The sequence below is a fragment of the Mustela nigripes genome, chromosome 13 (assembly GCF_022355385.1).
Source record: "Mustela nigripes isolate SB6536 chromosome 13, MUSNIG.SB6536, whole genome shotgun sequence".
Lineage (NCBI taxonomy): Eukaryota > Metazoa > Chordata > Mammalia > Carnivora > Mustelidae > Mustela > Mustela nigripes.
Window position 1 is genome coordinate 85,365,824 of NC_081569.1, and position 23,168 is coordinate 85,388,991.

The following is a 23,168-nucleotide window of genomic DNA, read 5'->3' on the forward strand; positions in this document are numbered from 1 at the left end:
GTCTGAACTAATTTAAACTTTATTGACATTAACTTAAAATAGTTTCATACAAGACTAAGAGATATATTTCATTTATTTGTTGCTTAACAATACTTGTATTTTAACTTTTCAACATTAAACACTATTTTTTTAAAGATTTTATTTATTTATTTGACAGCAAGAGATCACAAGTAGGCAGAGAGGCAGGCAGAGAGAGAGGGGGAAGCAGGCTCCCTGCCGAGCAGAGAGCCCCATGTGGGGCTCGATCCCAAGACCCTGAGATCATGACCTGAGCCGAAGGCAGAGGCTTTAACCCACCAAGCCTACCCAGGCGCCCCTTAAACACTATTCTTTTACCTCTTCATAATATTCTCTATCTTTGCAAAATAGTCAAGGAAATTTTCAAGACATAAAATATTTCCACTTGGTAACTGAGAACTAGTAATATTTGTTCTGAGCTTTCCTTCCTTTAGGGCAACTATGAATCCTCAACAAGAACTAAAATTGTCTATCTCCATTTAACTGACTCCTACTTTATGCTTTAAAGTAGTATGAATATGGGTAATTAGAAAAGACAGTTATGGAAATTGCTTTACTCCAAGACATTACACTTTTTTAAAAAATGGATGTATTTTGAGGAGAATTTAATTACATTTAAACTCTGTATCTTACTGTAGAATTTAATTTGTGTCTAGTAAGTGTGAGTACTTTAAATTCAGTAACAGGATTACTACTTGTTAACTACCAGTTAACTACTTGAGATGAATTAGCATTAAAAATAAACCAAAATGCTTAAGCTTCAAAAGTTTCTGCCAAAACTAAAATGAACATTAGCTGTTGAAAAGCTGGAGAAAAACAAATTAAAGCATCACTGAATAATATATTCTTAGAAAAACACCACAGCACTCCCTACTGCGGCAGAAATCACCAAAATATTCAGCTGTAAGGGATATTAGTGTCCAAGTTGGTATTGCATCTAGTAGGTTGTCACAAAATATAACTGTAAAAACTGGTCATTATGGATTTCTGAACTACCTCAACTCTTCTCTTCTATCGGCCTATGCCTTGGAAGACTTGACAGCTTTAGCCTTGGCAATTTCAGGTCCTGGATTCTGCCTTAGTAGACACAGGGTAAGAATTTCAAAGTCCACTCATGACACTGTGTACACAACTCTTTAAAGACAACAAATATGCCTTACTCATCTCATGCCCATTGCCTAGAACTCCATCTGACACATATCTACAGCTTGATAGCGCTTGATAAATATATGAATGAGATAATGAAAGGAATATCTGACTAGAGAACAGGAATCTATGCCCTAGTTGAGTTGAAACTGACTACTGATAAGCTGCCTTAGTTTTCCCACCTATAAAATGAGGCTAATTCTTGAACCTGTATCTTGAATTCCCATTTTCCCATGCCCATTTTTCTCCTTAGCCTGATTGTCACAGTACTGAGGTACTGTGAGAACTGAAAGAAAACATACATACAGAACTATCTGGAAAACTAGCAGCAGTACACAAGTGTGATTATTTTGATAAGTATCAACAATATATATGGGTTAAAACTGCATACACAGAGAAACAGATATTGAGTGTGAGATGAAGTATTTATTTGAAAAAGTTCTTTTGAAGAAGCTTAAAAAATAACATGCTTATCAAAATAATGTGATATGTTGAAATACAGAGAAATTCACTTTGGAAATACAGTTAAAGAACTGAGGGGCTAAGAAATTCCTTTAGAAAAGTTAAGTCTTGTGCTTTCATTTTAGTTAAGTTTTTAAGATCTTGAAAACTTAGTAATTAATGTCTTTCAGATTACCAGGAAGAAATTCAAGCTTTCTTATGTAGTTAATACAATTGAGTTTTGTCTGAATCTTTGCCTTCCCATTCCAAAAGGTTTAATACTACAATGAATGGCTAAAGATGCTGATTCACCATAAGCAATATAAAAGTATTTTCTCGTGTTGCCATTAGTTTTCCCTCAAATTCAAACATGGATATGAACTAAGTTGGATGTATTTGAATCATACTGATTTTTGTGTTGAAATAGTACAGATTTGTCTTTATGATTGTCAATTATCTCTCTTTTTCAAAAACACTAAAATATGAAAATAATTTTGCTTTAGTACAGTATTCCACTTGTATAATTTTCTCACACTCAGACTTTGGGTTCCCACATATTTTACAATTTTCCATTTCTTTCTTAGATTCATTCTACTATGATGATGATAAAAAGAGGCCCCTTGAAAAATCACTCAATTTAGCTTTGCCCCATTCAGTTACTCAAAATACTTACAACAAAACAGGCTAAGTCCTCTGTGTCACTCTATTTTTTTTCTAGATCATACTGACTTATTTTTCAAAATATCCATATTAGCAAGTTTTTCATACATTTTTTATCCAACTGCTTTATTTTTTTAAAGATTTTATTTATTTATTTGACACAGAGAAAGAGAACACAAATAAGAGAAGTAGCAGGCAAAGGGAGAAGCAGGCTCCCCATCGAGCAGGGAGCCTGATGTGGGACTCGATCCCAGGACCCTGGGATCAAGACCTGAGCTGAAGGCAGCTGCTTAACAACTGAGCCACCCACGCACCCCTTTTCTGAGTACTTTAATATTATATAGGTCCCAACTTCAGGGACAGATTTCTCAACCTCGCCTGCCCACTGGAATCAACTGAACCACTTTAAAAATGCCAAGTCCTGGACCCACCTCCACGATGCTGATTTAGTTGATCTGGTCTGCGGCCCTGCTATCAGAAGCTTTTAAAATTACCCAGTTGATTTCAGTGTGCAGTCAAGGCTGAGAACCATTGCTGTTACCGTCTTGTACAGGAGGCTGTTAGTAACAGCAACAAACCTTCAATTTATGGAGGGCTTACTTGTGCCAAGCAGCAGGCTAAGCACTTTCTGTGCATTATCTCATTTAATTCACAACAACCTTATGAAGAAAAATTCTGTTACTAATTCCTACTTTATCAACAAAGACATGAAGATTAGAAAGTTTAAGAAACTCTGCCAAGGTCCCACCGCTGTTAACTGGCTGAGGGAGTTATAGACAGCTCTGTCCAACTCCAAAAGAGGAACTCTTCATCACTGACTACCATCACAGTAGAAACTAAGCCATAAGCCAGATTTTCTTTCTTCCTTTCATTCTTTCTTTCTTTCTCCGTCCCTCCTCCCCTTCCTTCCTTCCTATTTATTTATTTGTCAGAGAGAGAGAGTACGAGCAGAGGCAGGCAGAGAAGGCAGAGGGAGAAGTGCACTCCCCGCCAAGCAAGAAGCCTGATGCCAGGCTCGATGCTGGGACCCTGAGATCACAAGCCGAGCTGAAGGCAGTTACTTAAAACCGACAGAGCCACCCAAGTGCCCCTAAGCTAGATTTTCATAAAAAGGCAAGTCATAGCACCAGTGAATAAAAGTGACAGAATAATTACCTTTGTGGGGCACCTGAGTGGCTCAGTTGGTTTAAGCATCTGCCTTTGGCTCAGGTCATGATCCTGGAGTCCCAGGATCAAGTCCCATCCTAGAGTATCAGGATCAAGTCCCACATCGGGTTCCCTACTTGGTAGGGAGTCTGCTTCTCCCTCTGACTTATCCCCTCTCATGCTCTCTCTCTCTCTCAAATAAATAAATAAAATATTTTTAAAAAAAGAATTAATTTCAGGGATATAAAAACACTAAAATTAGCAAGAGATTGGAAATGCCCATTTTTCTCCTTAGCCTGATTGTCAGAATAAATGGTTAACTTTCTCAAAATAGTAGTATTTGAGGAAAAGAACATTCCCAGGCAGTGTCCTGGTCTAGCTGCATACCTCTCGGTTGTCATGGACACAGGAAGGAACAATGAAATCATTATTTGAGTATTATTTTTTAGTTGCTAGTCAGCATATGAGTCTGTCTGTAAACTGCATCTCTGCATTCCCTACGGATCAGGGGAGCTGTCCCTCCTTGTAGTGACAGAATAACCACAAACAAAACAATCCTTCTGGGGGAAGCCATCTTTATCTGTCAGTATTAGTCAGTTGAGAAACAGAGCTGCAGGCAGCTGAAAAAACAGTTTGACTGTTTTAAGTTTACAGGTGGCCTTATAATGGAAATTTTTACACACTGAAATTCCTTTTTCAAGTTAAAAAGTTTGGACAAAAAGGGACAAAATTTGGCAGTATTTTAATGCAATGTTTCTAACCAGCTTGCGAAAGCAAAATATCAAATTTTAGTGAAGCTTGGTGAACTAAGCACCCGCCTCTGGCAAACAGACTCAGTTAACTATTACCACCCTTTCTGTGCTGAACATTCCTCATGGTTAAAATCAGATCGGCCACACTTACGACAGGGCCTGATATATACAAGACATGTAAGAAATGTTTTCTGCATGAATTCATGGATGTTGGAAGAACTAATTTTAAAATATTTTTAATAGAAGATTGTATCCACAGAAACATAATAATAATGTCAGCATGTAAATAATAGGATAGCCGCTTAAAATCCAGCCAGAAAGTATTTCCCTGTGTGTGTATGTGTGTGTGTGTGTTGTTTGCATGGAAGAAACCAGAATGAAAAGAGAAGGCATTTGACTAATAATTCCATAACCATTAGCAGCAAGGCTCAGATACTTGGGGTTTGAAGAAAGGTATCTGTTGGGCTTTCCTCTACATTTGGGACAATGAAGCAGACAAAGCCAGTTTATTTGGTTGGTTGCTCGAAACCTTCTTCCTGATTGGCCTACCAGAACTTATTAAACTTTTTCTGGGGAAAAGGCACAGTTTGGAGCCTATCCCATGCAATAAAATACAATTCATTCCATTTATCAATTTAGCTACAGGAATAAAATTTTTCTAGGACAAAATGGGTTTTAAAATGTCAGATTAGGAAGCTATTTAAGAGAGTCAGAAAGGCATGGGGCGATTTGGTGGGAAGCATTGGACCAGCCCCTGAGAACACTAACCTTAGGGTTGAGGGACTAGAAAAAATACAGAAACTGATGAGAATGGCTGATTACAAACTTGGGTAATAATTTTGCCTTCAAGTACTAACAGACCCTTGTTAATCTATAAATCAGTAGTTGTCATTCATGCGGTCAGTCTATTTCTCACTGGCATGGGAGACAGAAATAACCATATTTAAGAAAAGGTCTTTACTACTTGTATTGATTAATAAGATTTGATATATTTGCCCCAGGTGATACTTTATGATTTTCAGCTAGCCAAAGTTATTATGAATGATAAATTCAATAAAATACCTCAAAAAATATAAAAGCCCTACTTTTTTTTTTTTTAAAGTAGGCTTTGGGGGAATGGAGAGACCCAAGTTATTTGATAGGGTGACCACTGGGACATGAACTGGGAATCATTCCTATAGGTCCACTATGGAATACTGAAAATGAAACCTAATGATTTCATTTTGGGAATAAAAAATTAAAATTTCTGGTAAAAAATAAGATCATGTTAATGATATGCCCAAATACTTTCACATTTTCCCTCTCTGTTAGTAACTAACATTTACTGAGTGCTTATTAAGTACTAGCCACAATGGTAAGCCTTTACATGCATTAACCCATCTGATCCTTCTAATGACCTCATGAAGTAGATTGCAATGTAACCTATGGATAAACCACAGAAATGTTAAGCTGCCTGCCCAAAGTAACACATCTAGTGAATATCAAAGCTGGGATCTAATGCCAGTCAGTAAAGCATCAGAATCCCTACAGGATGCCACCTCCCTATATTACCTCTACTTGCTTGATAAGGCAAAGTTCACTATCAAAGCATGGATGCCTTTCCATGAGAAGTTCCATTGTCTTCTTGAGGGATCTCAATTGTGAGTATTTCATTGCTTAGCTCCCACAGTGCACTCAAAAGTACTTTGCCATCTATGTAACTATTTAATTCCAAAACAAAGATCTGAGAACAAACATTATGTTAGATCAATGTTTTCATATGAAATCATATTCATATACATACATATTTCATGAAATATATGTATGTGTATATATATGATAAATGACTGGAAAAAACTACAACCAGCACAATGGACTTTGAGCTTGGGAAAATAAACCTACCCCCAAGCAGTAAGCAACTCAACAATCAAATAGTCTATATATGCTTCTCATAACCATTCCTGAAAATGCAGGTATTAGGGAGAAACGGGTCTACATCCATGCACAGTCAAGACCCAGGTTTGCACAATCAATGGTTTTTAGACTACGTAGGATTACAGTCCCTCCAAGATTGACTCCTTCTCAGGGCAATCAGGGCAGGACAAGTAGGACTCTTTGGATTTCCCTTTTCTTCCTTTGCCACTATTAGGAATAAAATTGAATAATGTATCTGAGACAGTGTACGGTTCCTGGGGTCATGTTTGAATTTGGTGACAGGTGAACACTACAAATGACATGTATTGGTATGAAGAGGAAATTGCACCAACTCCTTCAAATAATTTAGAGAGCAATATGTGCTCTAGTATCTTGCTGAAAGGTTTAGAATTTTAAAAATTAATTAACATTCAAAATTGGGAACCAAAACAAACTTAACATTCAATCAGTCATCTACTCATTCAACAAATGTTTATTCAGTACCTAACCTGTGCCATTTTCTGTTTTAGGCACTAACGGATATAGCCAGGTACCAAACAGACTAGGATTCTTATCCTCAAGGAGCTTGTCACCAACTGATAGAAACAACAGCATGTTTTAATATCTGTCCCTATTATACCTCTGCTTTAGTTAACAATTAATATGCATTCTTACATTTAAATAGTGTTTGTATTTTATTGACTCATAACAATGATAGATCTAAGTTTTCTTAAAAAGTGTATTGGTATTGGTATATGGCTATTTTCTCAGTTCTGCAATGTTAATAAAACATACATTAAAAGTGTTACTGCCCTCATGTATGTTCAAATGGAAGAATACCTAAATTTATATAAACTGCACAAATCATAACAAAAAATACAGATAGTTTCCATTGTAGAAAGTTTTAATTTGCTAAAAACCTATATATACCAATAACCGCTGTGACCCCCATCTACTCCAACCTTGATGCTTCCTTTATTACACACTTCCTCTGTGCTCCTCTTCCACTGTCTGACTATTCAACATCCATCCATCCAATCATCTATCTAGTTATTACACAACTATGTACCAGGAACAATTGGAGTAAGAACTCTAGAATCCATTACACTCTTCCCTCCTCAGGATGAGAGTCTCTCAGAAGTTGAAACAGACATGAGACTTGATATATTAAAAAGTAAAGAAATGCCAACGGACAGTTATTAAAATGTAGCTTATTTTAAATGCTTACATATCACTTACTCATGCTTTAACACACACAATTGCAATGATAAAGGCACTGACTTTATGTCTAGCTTTATTTGAAAGAAATGTCAAAAGTTTAAGTTAGGAGGTCTTCTGTGAATGTGTGGCCCCACTCAAATGGCACTGCTGGTCCTGCTGGTACTGCCCCCTCTTGGCTCACTGCCAAGGAGAAGCTACTAAGCTGTCTCCACATATGAGCGTCTCATTCTTATTTCCCCACTACTTACAGCCCTTGAAACCTGCAGGGAAGCTAAACTCAGAAGGGCACAGGACCCTATATTTGGGCATAAGAGTCCTAAATGTCCCAGCATTCAGGGCTATTAGTGGTATTTCACACTTATTAGGGGTTAAAAACAGATTTTTGTGGCTCACCCACAAATTACAGAATACTGTTCTGGGGGAAATGCACTCTGATTGCAAACAACTAACCTAAAATTACAGATTTTTGGAACATGACCTATACATTTAGGCATTATATGAAATGATATTTTTTCCCATACATGGTAACTGCACTTTTTCTATATTTGTCTTGTATGTTTTTCCTATACATGGTAAGGGTAAGTCATCTTTCTTAAATTTTAACTTACCCGCAAAAAAAACTTACCATCTATTTCTAACTTACATGAATAAAGAAGAGTAAGAGACCGCCTTTTTGAATTTATAAAACATTTCTGTGTATTGCTGCTTACAAGAAGAAACTGTGCATCTTATATTGATTATATATCAAATATTCTATTATAGGAAGCAAATCATACTGTTTAGCATTTCTGTATACCTTAAGTCAGAAAATGAAAGTTTTATTTTCAGTGGAGCTCTGAGAAACTATCACTCCTACAAGGAACACTCCCTCCACTATCACCAAAATAAGATGTTACAAATGAGTTCAAAGCACTTGGCTTCTAAAATAAAAGATGTTTTCCCTGTCTCTGCCACATTTAGGCTGATCAGAGAGAGGCACATCAGCAAAATATGTCTCAAAAGAATTGTATCACTCTGTGGCAAATGCAATTTGAATAAAAATAGACTTAATGAGTAGATATATTCTAAGCACTATGCAAGCCCTGGAGACATAAAATAAATAAGACTTGGTCTCTACCTAAAAGAGGCTCACTCTTTGCAAGACTTAAAAAACAAGAATTAAATCCAGTGTAATCTTTTAAATTAATTACACAAAAGAAAACTAAATTGTGAAAAGCATCCATGTAGAGTAAAACATAATACCACCTAATATGTAAGCATATTAACGAAAACATTGTAAGTACAAACAATAGTAGGTAATGCCTATTTAAAGACCCCTATTGAATGGACAGATGATACACTTTTAAAGTATACAATTACATAAATCTAGCAAAGGTCACATAAACATCATCATCCCTGTCTTCTTTCCATATAATTTATATGCCAGTGTCTCTATTATTCTTTTCTTTCCCTTTTTAGCTTCTCTGTTGACCTTCTAACCTCTAGCATTTGTGTGCTCCAAAGAATAGAAGGTACAGGACAATGCAGATCTTTACAAAAACATGAAGGAAACAGAAAGTCTTATCCTTCCTTGACTCTCGATCAGACAAACATGAGATTATAATGCTCTGTAAAAGAAAGTGGCTGACATGCTTTCCAATTCTGATATGATCACATTCCTACTTCCATCTTAAAAGAATATGAAATAAATGTTTTTTAAGCTCAACTAAAAAAGCCCCTGCTAATCAAAATAAATCACTAAGGGGTCTATAGTACTTCCTGTATTAAGTATTCTCAGTACTCATTTTCTTTATAATTTTCTTAAAGTTTCATAGCTGTATACATTTCTCATTAACAGAGAAAGAAATAATGTGTTTAATCTACTAACCATTTTTCTAAAAAATATTTTTAAAAACATGGGCAAGTTACGCTGCCATCTTGTGGTTAGAAGTTCATTTACAATAGCAAGGACTTGGGGTATTTCCATTAATTCCACACACAGTATGTATTAACCTAAAAAAAAAAAAAATCTGTCTGGAACTTAAGAAAATACTTTCTTTATACACTTCCCTCACTTTCTTATTTTAAAACCCATATTAAAACAAGAAATGGCATTCTGAGTGGCTGCCCCAGATAGATAAATAAAAAGAACTATTCATTTGGCACTCTAGATTTTGCTCACAGAAGTGTATAATTTACTATTAGTGTATACGCAGTCTAACCCTGACAATTTAGAGAAAAAAGTTACGGAATCAAGGAGTTTTATTTCCACAAGGTAATCTCCAAGACCTAAAAGGAATGAATGACATTTATGTTAAACTTATCAAAAATTTTTGTTTGATCCAAAACTCTAAATTCAAAAAATAAGACCACCCACCACAGAGAAAATAAATATTATAGCAACAAAAATAGTTGCTCCCACCTCTCTTACTTATATAAACTTATTTTTCCATACATAGTTAATAATCATACTTAAATAGAAAAACTAATTCCAAAGTCCAGTCATCTACATTTTTCAAATGTATAATTCTTTCTGATCTATGCCAGGCACCTGTTCCAAGTGTTTATAATGGTAGGCTCTAATTCGAAGCTAACACACTTCTACATATAATTCTGTCTGCAGAAATCGTGGGTTTTTTTTAAAGCAAATCATCAAAATTATAGGAAGACAGTGCCATCTATAGGTCTGCACACGGACAGAATGGTGTTCTTCTATTCAAATGTGACTGTCCTCCGTGATGTCGTAGCCAACCAAATGCACTGCCCTAGAAGGAAGCTCCAAAATAACTTTGCTCCTTATTGAATCTCTGGAGAGGTACCTATAATTTATTCCAGAGTATTTTAACTTACCTCTACAATCATTCTCCAGATAGTAATAACAACAGCAGCCATATCAACAAGAACAAAAATAATACTTCCTGTAACTGTATTAATCTAATTTTGGCACATTTGATGATCCATAAATATTGATACTTTTTCAAGAAATATTAGCTCATTGGCATTTCTTCTCTCTGTCTCTAACTCTCTCTCCTTTTCACAATGTAAAACTTTTGAGCTTAATTCTATTTTAGGTGTCATTCAATTCTACTGAAACATAAATTATTATTTCTCCAAAGTTATATTTCCCCCCATAATAGCTCATTCTAGATTTTACATTCTAGAATGTCTAGATTAGACATTCAACTAAATTCACCCTGGGTCTCACCTAAAGCTACCAAATTTGTGCAAATGAAAAAGCTCAAAACAAACCTATTTCATGCAACTTAAATTCCATCTTTTTTTTAAAAGATTTTATTTATTTATTTTTGACACAGAGAGAGAAAGATCACAAGTAGGCAGAGGAGGGGTAAGCAGGCTCCCCACTGAGCAGAGAGCCCGATGTGGGGGCTCAATTCCAGGACCCTGAGATCACGACCTGAGCTGAACACAGATGCTTAAGCCACTGAGCCACCCAGGCACCCCAAATTCCCTTTTTTCACAGCCAGGCTCACCCAGTCTACTCTGGGGTTGCTCTCACTCCAGTGAGTCATTCCAGTATCTTACCTATGTATAAGGCTTATTTAACAATTACCCAAGGTTTGGGGCTCAACTCACTCCTAATCAATCGCCTGTATGGAACGACAGGAAAGAGGTAGCTCTGTCAATGCTGACAGAGTCCCCTGATGGGTGATATGGAGAATTTTATACTTGTACTATGGCTGGCATTTAGAGGTCTGGCAAAAATAAGAAATGGCTGGTTACACCAAAGGTAGACCTTGCTAGTTCATCAATGTGCGAGTTTCCAGAGCAGCTGCAATATTTAAACCAGCCTGAAGGAAAAGAGGTCTTGTGAAGACAATACCTTGCATGGGGCTGCTAGCCTGATTTCTTTGCACAGTAGGAGGCGGGGTAGGATAGTGGGGAGGAGTAAAAATTCTGAAAGCAAAGAAGACAGAGTTTGAGTTCATGTTCTGTTAGTGGCCTTGAGCAAGTTCCTTAATTTCTCTGAACTTCACTTCCCTCATCCTCAAGAAATTACAAATTATTGTCAATAAGGTAAGCAAAGGAAGATGCTTTATACATAGTAATCATTCAATTAATGTGAGTACTTAAGATTTATCTTAATGCTTCCTATTTGTCTGATCTTAATTATTGACTAGATAATTAAGGAGGATCCATCTAAACCCAAACAAACACCCAGAGAGAGTGACTTGTAACTTGCTAAGTTCACAAAAAGAATGAATGAGAAAGGCAACTCAAAATAAAGATGAGACAACAAAGAAAAAGTGGTATTTGATGGTCTGATACTAGTTTCAAATTTTACCTCCGAAACATTACCTTTGAAAATCACTAAAAATCAGCAAACTCTTTTTCCCATGTTATTTCTACTGTATAAGTTAGAGATCTGAATCTGTAGGACACAGAGAAGTTGATAATACAGATTCGGGAGTTACATGCTAATTGATAATATTGAAGCCAGAGAGTAGATGGGCTTGCTCCAGGAGGTAAGAGTGTGTGCAGCAGAGAACTTAGAACCCTGCAGAAGGCCAATTTTTGAGGAAAGGGAAAGAAGCGGAACCCGCAAAAGAAATGGTAAAGAAGTGATTGGATATGAAGAGGAGAGTAACAATCAACAGTAGAGACAATTTTAAAGAGAAACACTGGTGAGGGAATGTGAAATTTTACAAAGGTTAGGCAAAATTAAGAATGAAAACCGGTAGTTAACAGTTTGAGCAGAAAGGTAAAGACAGATATGCCAATTACGGTAAGTTGGAAACTGAGTGAACAATTTTTCACAGTTGACAATGAAAGGCAGGGAAACATAGGACAATAGCTTGAGATATGGAACACAAACTTAAGAACCACAATATAAAGAAAAAAATACAATCAAATGCCTGTTCTGGGTTAAACTGTGCCCTCCCCCCAAAAAAAGTTCTAAACTCTGGTATGTGATCTTATTTAGAAATAGGATCTTTAGAGATGTAATCAAGTGAAGGTGAGGTCATACCAGATTGAAGTGGGACCTAATCCAATGATATCCTTATAAAAAGAGGGAAAATTGGACAGACACAGAGACAGACGGGAAGAAAGCCATGTGATGACAGGGAAAGAACACAGTGATGGTCAGCAACTGCCAGAAACTGAGACAGGCATGGGCCAAATTCTCCTTTGCTGTCTCCAGAAGGAACCAGCCCTACCCACACTTTGATTTCAGACTCCGAACCACCAGTACTGTGAGACAATAAATTACTGTTTTTTTAAGCCATCCAGTTTGTGGTACATTGTTCAGATAGCCCTTGCAAACTGATACAAGGGATCAAAAGATACAGATCTAATAGAATACTTAGAATGTGTGTAAGACATCATCACATCAAAGTTTGGAAATAAGTGACACAAACATAATAATTTAAAACCAAAAGAAAAAAAATGGTAAGAAAAATCAGTTAAAATCTAGAGCAATTAAGAATCTCCTAGGGCACCTGGGTGGCTCAGTGGGCTAAGCCTCTGCCTTCAGCTCAGGTCATGATCTCAGGGTCCTGGGATCGAGGCCCACTTCGGGCTCTGTGCTCAGCAGGGAGCCTGCTTCCCCTCTCTATCTCTGTCTGCCTACTTGTAACCTCTCTCTCTGTCAAATAAATAAATGAAATCTTTAAAAAAAAAAATCTCCTAGACGTTCCTTGACCTGGTTTCATTTATTGCCATTGTAAGATACCACCTACTTAAATCATAAAGATGTTTGAAATGATTTGTGTACCTCTTTTCATTTTGAGGTCCTGGAACAAAAGGTGATACACAAATTTAAAAAATCATCATAGACCTCTCACTCATAAGGTGCCACACATTTTAGACCTGAGGATAATCTTTTCACTTCATTTACCAAATGGTTACAGTACAAGAAAATACTGTTAAAGTTAAGTACTGTGGCAAATATTCATTATCTGATGACTTGAACCTCAGCATACTCTTCTCTCTTCAGAGTAGGACTTGGAGACTATATTCTGTGGCTTATGCTTCTGATATTTATTCATTAATACAGTCAACATCCATTCCTGAGCATCTACTATGCTCTACCTAAAACACCAGTTTCTCAGTGCTCTGAAATGCTATAGTCAAGACTGAGAGGGGAAGGCAGTGCACAGACAAAGGAGATGAGGCAATGCTGGTTTAACAAAGTGTTCCTAAAATGTACTGTTAATGTTGATCATGTTTTTATGTCAACTGAATTGTGTGCCACATATTATACTTAATGCTTTTAAAATGTCTTTCACTGAAGGACAGTAAAATAAGAAATCCTTTGAAATATGATTATGCAATTCATATTTTGTTCTTAAATTCACATTTTTGAGAACTGGAATTTCTTTTTTTGTCGTTTTTTTTTTTTAATATTTTATTTATTTATTTGACAGAGACACAGTGGAAGAGGGAATACAAGCAGGGACAGTGGAGAGGGAGAAGCAAGCTTCCCGCTGAGCAGGGAGCCCAATGCAGGGCTCAATCCCAGAAGCCTGGGATCATGACCTGAGCCAAAGGCAGAGCCAAAGCAGACTCAGCCACCCAGGAGCCCCAAGAACTAGATTTTCTTTAAGAGAGACAAGATTGAGCTATCCTACAACCCAGGAATTCCCCTACTAGGTATTTATCCAAAGGATACAAACATAGTAATTTGAAGGAGCACCTGCTCCCCATTGTTTATAGCAGCAATGTCCACAATGGCCAAACTATGGAAAGAGCCTAGATGTCCACTGATGGATGAATGAATAAAGAACATGTGCTGTACACACACATGTGCGCGCACACACACACACACAGGAATATTACTTGACCATCAAAAAGAATGAAATCTTGCCATTTGCAATGACATGGATGGAACTAGGGGGTATCATGCTAAGTGAAACAACCAGAGAAAGACAAATGCCATGCAATCTCACTCATATGTGGAATTTAAGAAACAAAACCGATGAACATAGGGGAAGGGAAGAAAAAAATAAAACAAGATGAAAATAGAGGAGGCAAGTTATAAGAGACTCTGAACTACAGGAAACAAACTGAAGGTTGTTGGAGGGGAGGGGAGTGAGGAGATGGGGTAACTGGGTGATGGACATTAAGGAGGGCACATGATGTAATGAGCACTGGGTGTTACAAGCAACTGATGAATCACTAAGCTTTATCTCTGAAACTAATAATACAGTATGTTAATTAAATCAAGTTTAAATTAAAATTTTAAAGAGACAAGACTATATTTTAATTAAAATGCATCCCTTAAAGCTATTTTATAATTACTTTGACCAGTAGAGTTGCTTCCTCCTATGTGGTTGAAATAAGGGGAATTTTTCTGCCCTAATTACCCAGATAATGGGTTCCAGCCTCCCTTTGATGTGTCATAAAGGTTCACCTGTTTGATTACAACCTGCTACTTATTATCAAACAATTGCAGTTTCCCAAATCCTGAAGTTCCAAAGGAGCCATTTATCCAAATCACATGTGTGTCTCCTTAGCACCCATTCTGAAAAAGCCTTTTCCTTGATCAAAATTTTAACCTTGATTACCTCCCATGCATTGACCCTTTTATTACTTAGCTCAAATTAAAGTCCAGAGGACTACTGGTATACTGTTAAAGTACTTCTTTTAACTGTATTTTAACTATGATGGGTTAAAGCAAAAAAAAAAAAAAAAAAAAGGTAGAAATCTTATAAAAATGAAGATACATTACGATATATAAGATCAAAAGATCAAGAGTTTTAAAAAGACTTGAAATTATCCAGTACCATTTTAGTTAACTTTTTAGGTTGAAAGTCTTGACTCTCTTTCAGAAGTATAATGTGCTTTTTTTTTTTTTAAGATTTATTTATTTGTTTATTTGACAGAGAGAAATCACAAGTAGTCAGAGAGACAGGCAGAGAGAGAGAGGGAAGCAGGCTCCCTGCTGAGCAGAGAGCCCGATGCAGGACTCGATCCCAGGACCCTGAGATCATGACCTGAGCCGAAGGCAGCGGCTTAACCCACTGAGCCACCCAGGCGCCCCAAGTATAATGTGCTTTTTACATATACTTTCAATAGTCAATTTCCCAGAAACCTATCCATGAATCCCAGGTTTCTTTCCCCTTAAAAAGGGTTTTTCTTTTTTTTTTAATATTTTATTTATTTATTTGAAAGACAGAGATCACAAGTCAGCAGAGACACAGGCAGAGGGAGAGGAAGGGAAGCAGGCTCCCTGCTGAGCAGAGAGCCCAAAGTGGGGCTCAATCCCAGGACCCTGGGATCATGACCTGAGCTGAAGGCAGAGGCTTTAACCCACTGTGCCACCCAGGTACCCCTTAAAAAGCATTTTTCATTCCATTTTCTCATTTGATCCCTCAAAGGTGATTAATGAGACAAACTGCACAAAGTACTGCAACTGTGTCTAAATCGGTGTCCTGCGTGAACGGTGATCATGTAAAAGATATAAGGAGGGGAAATGCTCTAGGAAGTTCTCCTAGTGGCACCAGAAGACTTCTGGGAATATAAGTATGAGATTCAGGGAGACAGGACAGGAAGGGTCTTAGAGACACCACTGTGCAAGGGAATTCAGTGTGGACAAGGCCTATGCAAGGCCTCAGGAGGGACCCTGACAGGCTCTGGTGAGAGAAGGTCTCTCAGGGATCCAAGAGGACCTGCCAGAGACTCTGGAAAACTCTGAAGTTAGAGGCAAAAGCCCATTGAGAAGTTGGAGAGAATACTCATCTGAGTGAATCTTAAAGACTTCTACATGACTTGGGAAATAAGAACCCCATGAGCTTTGGAAACACATGGAAGAATCCAAACTGGTTATTAGGAAGAATGGGAAGATCTGAGGTAAAGCTAAGTTCCTGACTCCAAGGAAGAGATGTTCATAGAAGGGAAACTTCCTGGAGCCCTACTGGTGAGCAGACAGGTAATGACGTAAAATACTGAGGCCTGTGAGACCTTGGAACTCTAGCGAGTTTTGTGGGGGCAGTCTATCAGTATGGCTGTCAGGTTGCTACCAATCCCTTTGGTCATTGTGAGAAACAGAAAAAGATGTCTCAGCACCATCTGATCCTCTCAACAGATGCAGGAAAAGCCTTTGACAAAGTAGAGCATCCTTTCCTCATTAAAACTCTCACCAGTGTAGGCATAGAGGGAACATAACTCAATATAAAAGCCATATAGGAAAAGCCCACAGCAAATATCATTCCCAATGAGGAAAAACTGAGAGCTTTTTCCCTAAGGTGAGGAACATGGCAGGAATGTCCACAATCACCACTGCTGTTCAACACAGTACTAGAAGTCCTAGCCTCAGCAATCAGACAACAACAACAAATAAATAAATAAAAGGGGCAAAGAAGAAGTCAAATTCTCATTCTTCCCAGATGACATGATACTATGTGGAAAACCCAAAAGACTCTACCCCAAAATTGCTAGAACTCATACAGGAATTCAGCAAAGTGAAAGGATATAAAATTAATGCACAGAAATCAGTTGCATTTCTATACACTAACAATGAGATAGAAGAAAAAGAAATGAAGGAATCGATCCCATTTACAATTGTGCCAAAACCCATAAGATATCTAGGAGTAAACATAACCAAAGAGGCAAAGGAGCTGTACTCAGAAAATTACAGAACACTCATGAAAAAAATTGAGGAAGACACAAAGAAATGAAAAAAAAAAAAAAGTTCGTGGGTTAGAAGAACAAATATTCATGGGTTTTTTTTCCAATTATATTCTTAAATTAGCCAACATATACTATGTATTAGTTTTTGATGTAGTGTTCAATGATTCATTAATTGTGTATAATACCCAGTGCCCATCACAACACAAAGAACAAATATTACTAAAATGTCTTTGCTACCTAGAGCAATCTGTACATTCAAGTAAAATCCTTATCAAAATACCATCAACTTTGTTCACAGAGCTGGAACAAATAATCCTAAAATGTGTATGGAAACAGAAAAGACCCCAAATAGCCAGGGGAATGTTGAAAAAGAAAACCAAAACCAATTCCAGACTTCAAGCTCTATTACAAAGCTGTCATCATCAAGATGATATGGTACTGGCACAAAAACAGACACATAGATCAATGGAATAGAATAGAAAACCCAGAAATGGACCTTCAGCTCTATGGTGAACTAATCTTTGACAAAAGAAGAAAGAATTTCCAATGGACAAGAGACAATCTCTTCAACAAATGGTGTTGGAAAAATTGGATGGTCATGTGAAGAAGAATGAAACTGGACCACTCCTTACACTACACACAAAAATAGATTCAAAATGCATATAAGACCTAAATGAGACAGGAATCCATCAAAATCCTAGAGGAGAACTGCAGCAACTTCTTGCTAGACATGTCTCCAAAGGTAAGGGAAACAAAGACAAAAATGAACTACTGGGACATCATCAAGATAAAAAGATTTTGCACAGCAAAGGAAACAGTCAACAAAACCAAAAGACAACCCACAGAATGGAAGAAGGTATTTGCAGATGGGACAAGGTATTTATCAGATAAAGGGCTAGTATCCAAGATCTATAAAGAACTGATCAAACTCAACATCCAAAGAACAAATAATCAGATCAAGAAATGGGCAGAAGACATGAACAGATATTTCTCCAAAGAAGACCTACAAAAAGATCAACAGACACACGAAAAAAATGTTCAACATTACTCAGCATCAAGAGAAATGCAAATCAAAACCACAATGAGATACCATCTCACACCAATCAGAATGGCTAAAATTAACAAGTCAGGAAACAACAGATATTGACAAGGATGCAAAAAAAAAAGGGGAACCTTCTTACACTGTGGGGAAAATGCCAGCTGGTACAACCCCTCTGGAAAACAGATGGAGGTTCCTCAAAAAGTTGGAAACAGAGCTACCCTGCAACCCAGCAACTGCACTGCTGGGTATTTATCCCAAAGATAAAAATGTAGTGATCAGAAGGGGTACCTGCTCCCCAATGTTTATAGCCGCAATGTCTGCAATAGCCAAACTATACAAAGAGCCCAGATGTCCATCGTCAGATAAATGAATAAAGAAGATGTGGTATGTGTGTATACAATGGAATACTATTCAGCCAACAAAAAATATGAAATCTTGCCATTTGCAATGACATGGATGGAACTAGAGGATATTAAGCTGAGTGAAATAAGTCAGTCAGAGAAAGACAATTATCATATGATCCCACTCATATGTGGAATAAGAAGCAAAACAGAGGATCATAGGGGAAGGGAGGGAAAAATAAAACTGATGAAATCAAAGAGGGAGACAAACCATAAGAGACTCTTAATCTTGGAAAACAAACTGAGGGTTCCTGGAGGTGAGGGGTTGGGGGTGGGGGTAACTGGGTGATAGACATTAAGGAGGGCATGTGACTTAATGAGCACTGGGTACTATATAAGACTGATCAATCACTGAACTCTACCTCTGAAACTAGTATATTATATATTAATCAAATTTAAATTTAAAAATAAGTAAACTTTTTTAAAAAGAAAAAGATGTCCCTACTCCCCCAAAAGGATTCATCTATAACTCTAAGATACATGGATTATGAATCAGATTTCAGCTCCCACTTGCTCCAGTGGCCAGAGCCCTTTTTCAGTATGTAACACGCCCAACTGCACATTTAGGCCCTAGATGGATTGAGAATTTTCTCTTGGCTAAAAGCTAATTTTGCACCCATACACCTGAAATTATTTAGAAAGAGAAATACACTATTTAGCAGAAAGTCTGTAAGAATTGTATTTGTAGATAAAATAGCTCTTTTAAGGGATGTAAACTATTAAGAAATAAAGAAATAGTAAGGGATAGACTTGAATTGATCTCTCCAAATTCTAAAAATGTCTGATGATGGAAAAAATATCTTTCTCATCCCTCCCCTATCCTGATTTCTTACAGAAATGGTTGCATGCTTATGCAACCAATGGTGAATTAATTAGGCCCTCTGTGCATCAGTTTCTTCATCCTGGAGTTGTGATGAGGATTAAACATGTTGATACATGTAAAACTTAGAACTGAGTCTACCAGTTAGTATTGACTCAATAAATGTTAGTTATTTTGATTACTTGTGCCATTCACATGTTAATGAGAATGTTAAGCTGGATAAGGCTGTAGAGGACATTGGGAAACATTCATGCAGAAAATCATATTCAAGTTAGACCTTGGAAAATAGATAGGATTTCAATAGGTAGAGAAAATAAGAGGAAGACATCCCAGGCATTGTGATGTAAAGTGCAAAGGTACAGGTAACATTCAAGTACAGTGAACAGATCTATTTAGCAGAAACTGAATAGCATGTGTAGGAGAGGAGGAAAATAAGACTGACAGCTAAATTGGGAGCATATAATAAGGTGTACAGAATTCAGTCTTCTCTCTCTGGTCAGCAATGAAAACCAAGAATGCTTTAACTTGTAATCCTCTGCCAATCTGGTTCCCCTCTATAAAATCTCTCTTCCTCAAAGGTCTTCTAATGCAGTGCTTCTAAAACTGGAAAGAGCAGACCAGTGACTGGGAGTCCTTCCTATAATGCAGATTCTGAGATGGTAGGTCTGGAGTGATGCCTGAGATCTTACTTTTTAGGCAAGCTTCCAGGTGCTACCATGTGCCTGTAGCTGCTCATCCACAGACCATACTTTGAGCACTCAGGTTGTAATACAATGGCCTCTTCTCATTCACATCCTTACCCCTTCTGCAGTGTTTGGCCTTGCTGATCTTCCTGAAGCTCTCTCATCATTGGGTTCTATTCTTTCACGTGAATCTTAAGTGATTACCTGAAGCTGAAAATACAGTCTAGAAGCCTGCTCTGTAAAACTTCAATTCATATTGACTTGTCTTGAGCACAGCTCGTATTATATAAAACTATAAAACAAAATTGCCATTGGTTAAAAATAACTTTATATATTACCTACAGCTACAAGTTCAAGGCCAGTCTTTAGATGTATACTGTCCAAGCAACTGTCAGTGATTTGATCTCTTTGGTCTTTTAAATACAAATATCACAAACCATCTTATAATGAAAGACAGATGTATATCGTGATGAAAGACATCTATTATCCATCTCATGATGTGTCTGGTTTCTCTGTAAGATAAATCTCCCCTGAAGTCTCCCTGCCCACTCCTGCCCCACTCATCCGCATGGGCAGCACAACAGATTGGTGGCAAAGGTGGGTCCATGTCCAAAATTAGGTTATATTTAGTCTTTCCCATGCTTTTACTCAAACACTGGGGAAAAAAAAAAAAAAAGCAAGTCGGTCCCTCACTGTCTCTGCAGAATGAAAGTCAAGAGCATGTAAATTCAAGAGCTGTTAGGAACCACACTCTGTCCTGTAGATGGGAGAATGGGAAAGAGCAGTCAATTGTAAGAAAAAAAGACTAACGAAGGCACCGGAAGAGCACAGGGAAAGAGTTCCACAGCCTAGCATGCTGACAACCTTGCACATGTCCAAATAACCCTACAGGAAGGGTAAGCCATGGTCTGACCTGATTCTTGGCAGAATGCCCTGTGATTTCCTCTGCCCTAAGGGAAGATAAGCAGATGGGTGGGGAAGAGCTGAGAAGCGGTTTCTCCCGTTATCTCATCGAAGACTGTCAGAAGGCCATTTCTTGTCCATCTCCCTAGTGACAGTTGAATACAAGGCTTGCCACCACACTTGCACTTAGGGAAAGCTGCAGCCTTCAGCGTAAGTGGGTAAGACTGGCTGTGGTTAAGGCGCTTTCCCAACACCAGAGTGACCCACCACTCATACTATATATCATCAGGCCCCTTCAGTTTGGTGTCATCCGTGGAATAAGGGACCCAGGGAACTGACACCATAATGATTTGCTTTTCCTGTCTTTATAAGTAATTAACTGCCTGAATCCATTTGGGCATATTTACTCCTTAATAGGCAAATCTATGGAAGTATGGCAAGCCGTCCCAACAACTATTAGTATTACCCCTGACCCTATTATTAACCACCACTCTGCTGCCTTGGAAATGCTTAACCCCTTGACAAAGTGAGGAAGGGTAAGAGATGGCAAGAGTTGACTTCCTGTGTTCCCCTCAGCGCTCTAGCTCCTGATGGCAGTCTCTTCCAGGAAAGCATCAAGACCCTGAATTCCATAAGATATGGTACTTCTCCAATAAACCTTCCCAGCTTTTTTCTTCCCCCTTAAGAAAACCAGAATGCATTGTTAACCTTAACCCTCAAAAGGTTATATAATGCATACATAGAGGTGTTGCTTTTGATGACATTATCTCATCAGAACCCCAGCCCTAGAGATTCAAATGCATTTTCTGTATTTATTAAAATTTCACCTCTCTTGTATATTAATTTCTTTTTGGCCCTTGGCCTAGTATATATAATATGATCAGTATGCATTTATTAAAGTCTGATAAATATAAAATTTTATGAAATGATATTATCCAAATAGAAGAAAACAGGACTCTTTTTCTACACTATGATGTAAGTATAAATTATTGTCATTTATCAAAATTACATAGTACAAAATATATAAATCAACTAAACTATGTTTACTCTCTTAGAAATGTATTAATTTTCATTCAGATTAGTTACAACTGTAAGAACATGATGGAATCACACATATTTGTGCCAGATGTTTATCATCCAAAACAGTGTAAGCAGGATTACAGTTTGATCTACACTTCTCCCCTGAATTTAGCTGTGTCCAAAATAGAGTATGATCATCCAAGACAATTACAGATGTTTCTGAATCATTAGTCATAGGGTAGGATGTTCACCAATTAGCCTTATTGTCCTGTTGGGACAGCTAAGTTTTCTTTGATCAGGGTTGTGGACTTTAAATCAACTAAGTTGGGAACAGCTGGCAGAGTCTTGAACATTGTGAAATTGGCCAAATGGTGAGTAAATTGGTGAAAATTCAACATCCCTCTGGGGAAACAACTAAAAAAGTAGACACATACAAGATATGAATGCCTTAACTGTCATATTAATGAAATATCTTTAGGAAAGTGTACAGACGGTAACTGAAACATCTGGCTGCCTGTGGTACTCCTGAGATGCAAGCAGTCCATGACATACTGATAACTAGTCATAATTTATAATAGGCCTTTATAAAAAGTCCAAGTTTGAAAATAAATTTTACTAGTTGATGTTAAACAGTGGATATCTAGTCACTCTCTTAATATGATTTACTACAGTTGCCACAGTACAAATTATTAACAGACTCTCTACATTTATAAAAATGTTTTATGGTGATGAGTGAGTTACAGTAATTACTTTATAAATTTATAATAAAATGCAGAGATAGGAAAAATTAATTTTTCAATTAACTCATAATTTGTTTTAAAATATCTTTAACACACATTCACACAACATAATCTCATGGGTTGGTGACTTTCTCCAGCCACACTTAGTAACTATTTCCACGATTCGTTCTAACAAACGTTTTCTGAAGGTTTTTTCCCCACAGCATAACTCTCCATAAATTAACGTGAGCCGATTATACCAAACGTGTTTATCTGTGTTAACATATGAATTTTAATATGCCCATTTCAGGCGCAAAGAGCCCCCCCCACCCCCACCCAGCAAGCACCCCTGCAAGGAGAAGACCTGTGGAGTCCTGAGGCGGGTACTGAATGAGGGAGACAGGAGTTATGTAAGACCTGAATTACCCAGAACAAAAAAGCTCCTACAACTGAGAGCAAGAGGAAGTCTGAGCGCAACTGGATCTTTTCAAGTAAAGTAACCAGGCAGGCAGAAAGGCCTCCTCCACGCTACAGGCCTTGAGGCTACCTCGCCTGTTTCCCCCGCTCACGACCCGGGGGGCGGGGCCCCGGAGAGCGGCGGCGCGGGGCGGAGGGGACTTGACCTGGGGCGCCCAGCGTCCACCGCCCGCTCCCGGCCTCCTTTGCTTTTGCCCACGGCGGGCTCCGCGCTGCCTCGGCGCAGCGCGGAATTCAGGGGAGAAACTTCTCTAGG

General features: G+C 37.7%; 1 protein-coding gene across 1 annotated transcript in view; it reads right to left on the reverse strand.

Moving 5' to 3' along the window:
- The window catches only part of SLC25A21 (solute carrier family 25 member 21), a 500,058-nt gene that overhangs the window by 475,176 nt on the left and 1,714 nt on the right, over positions 1 to 23,168 (reverse strand). The gene's annotated exons all lie outside the window — the stretch shown is intronic.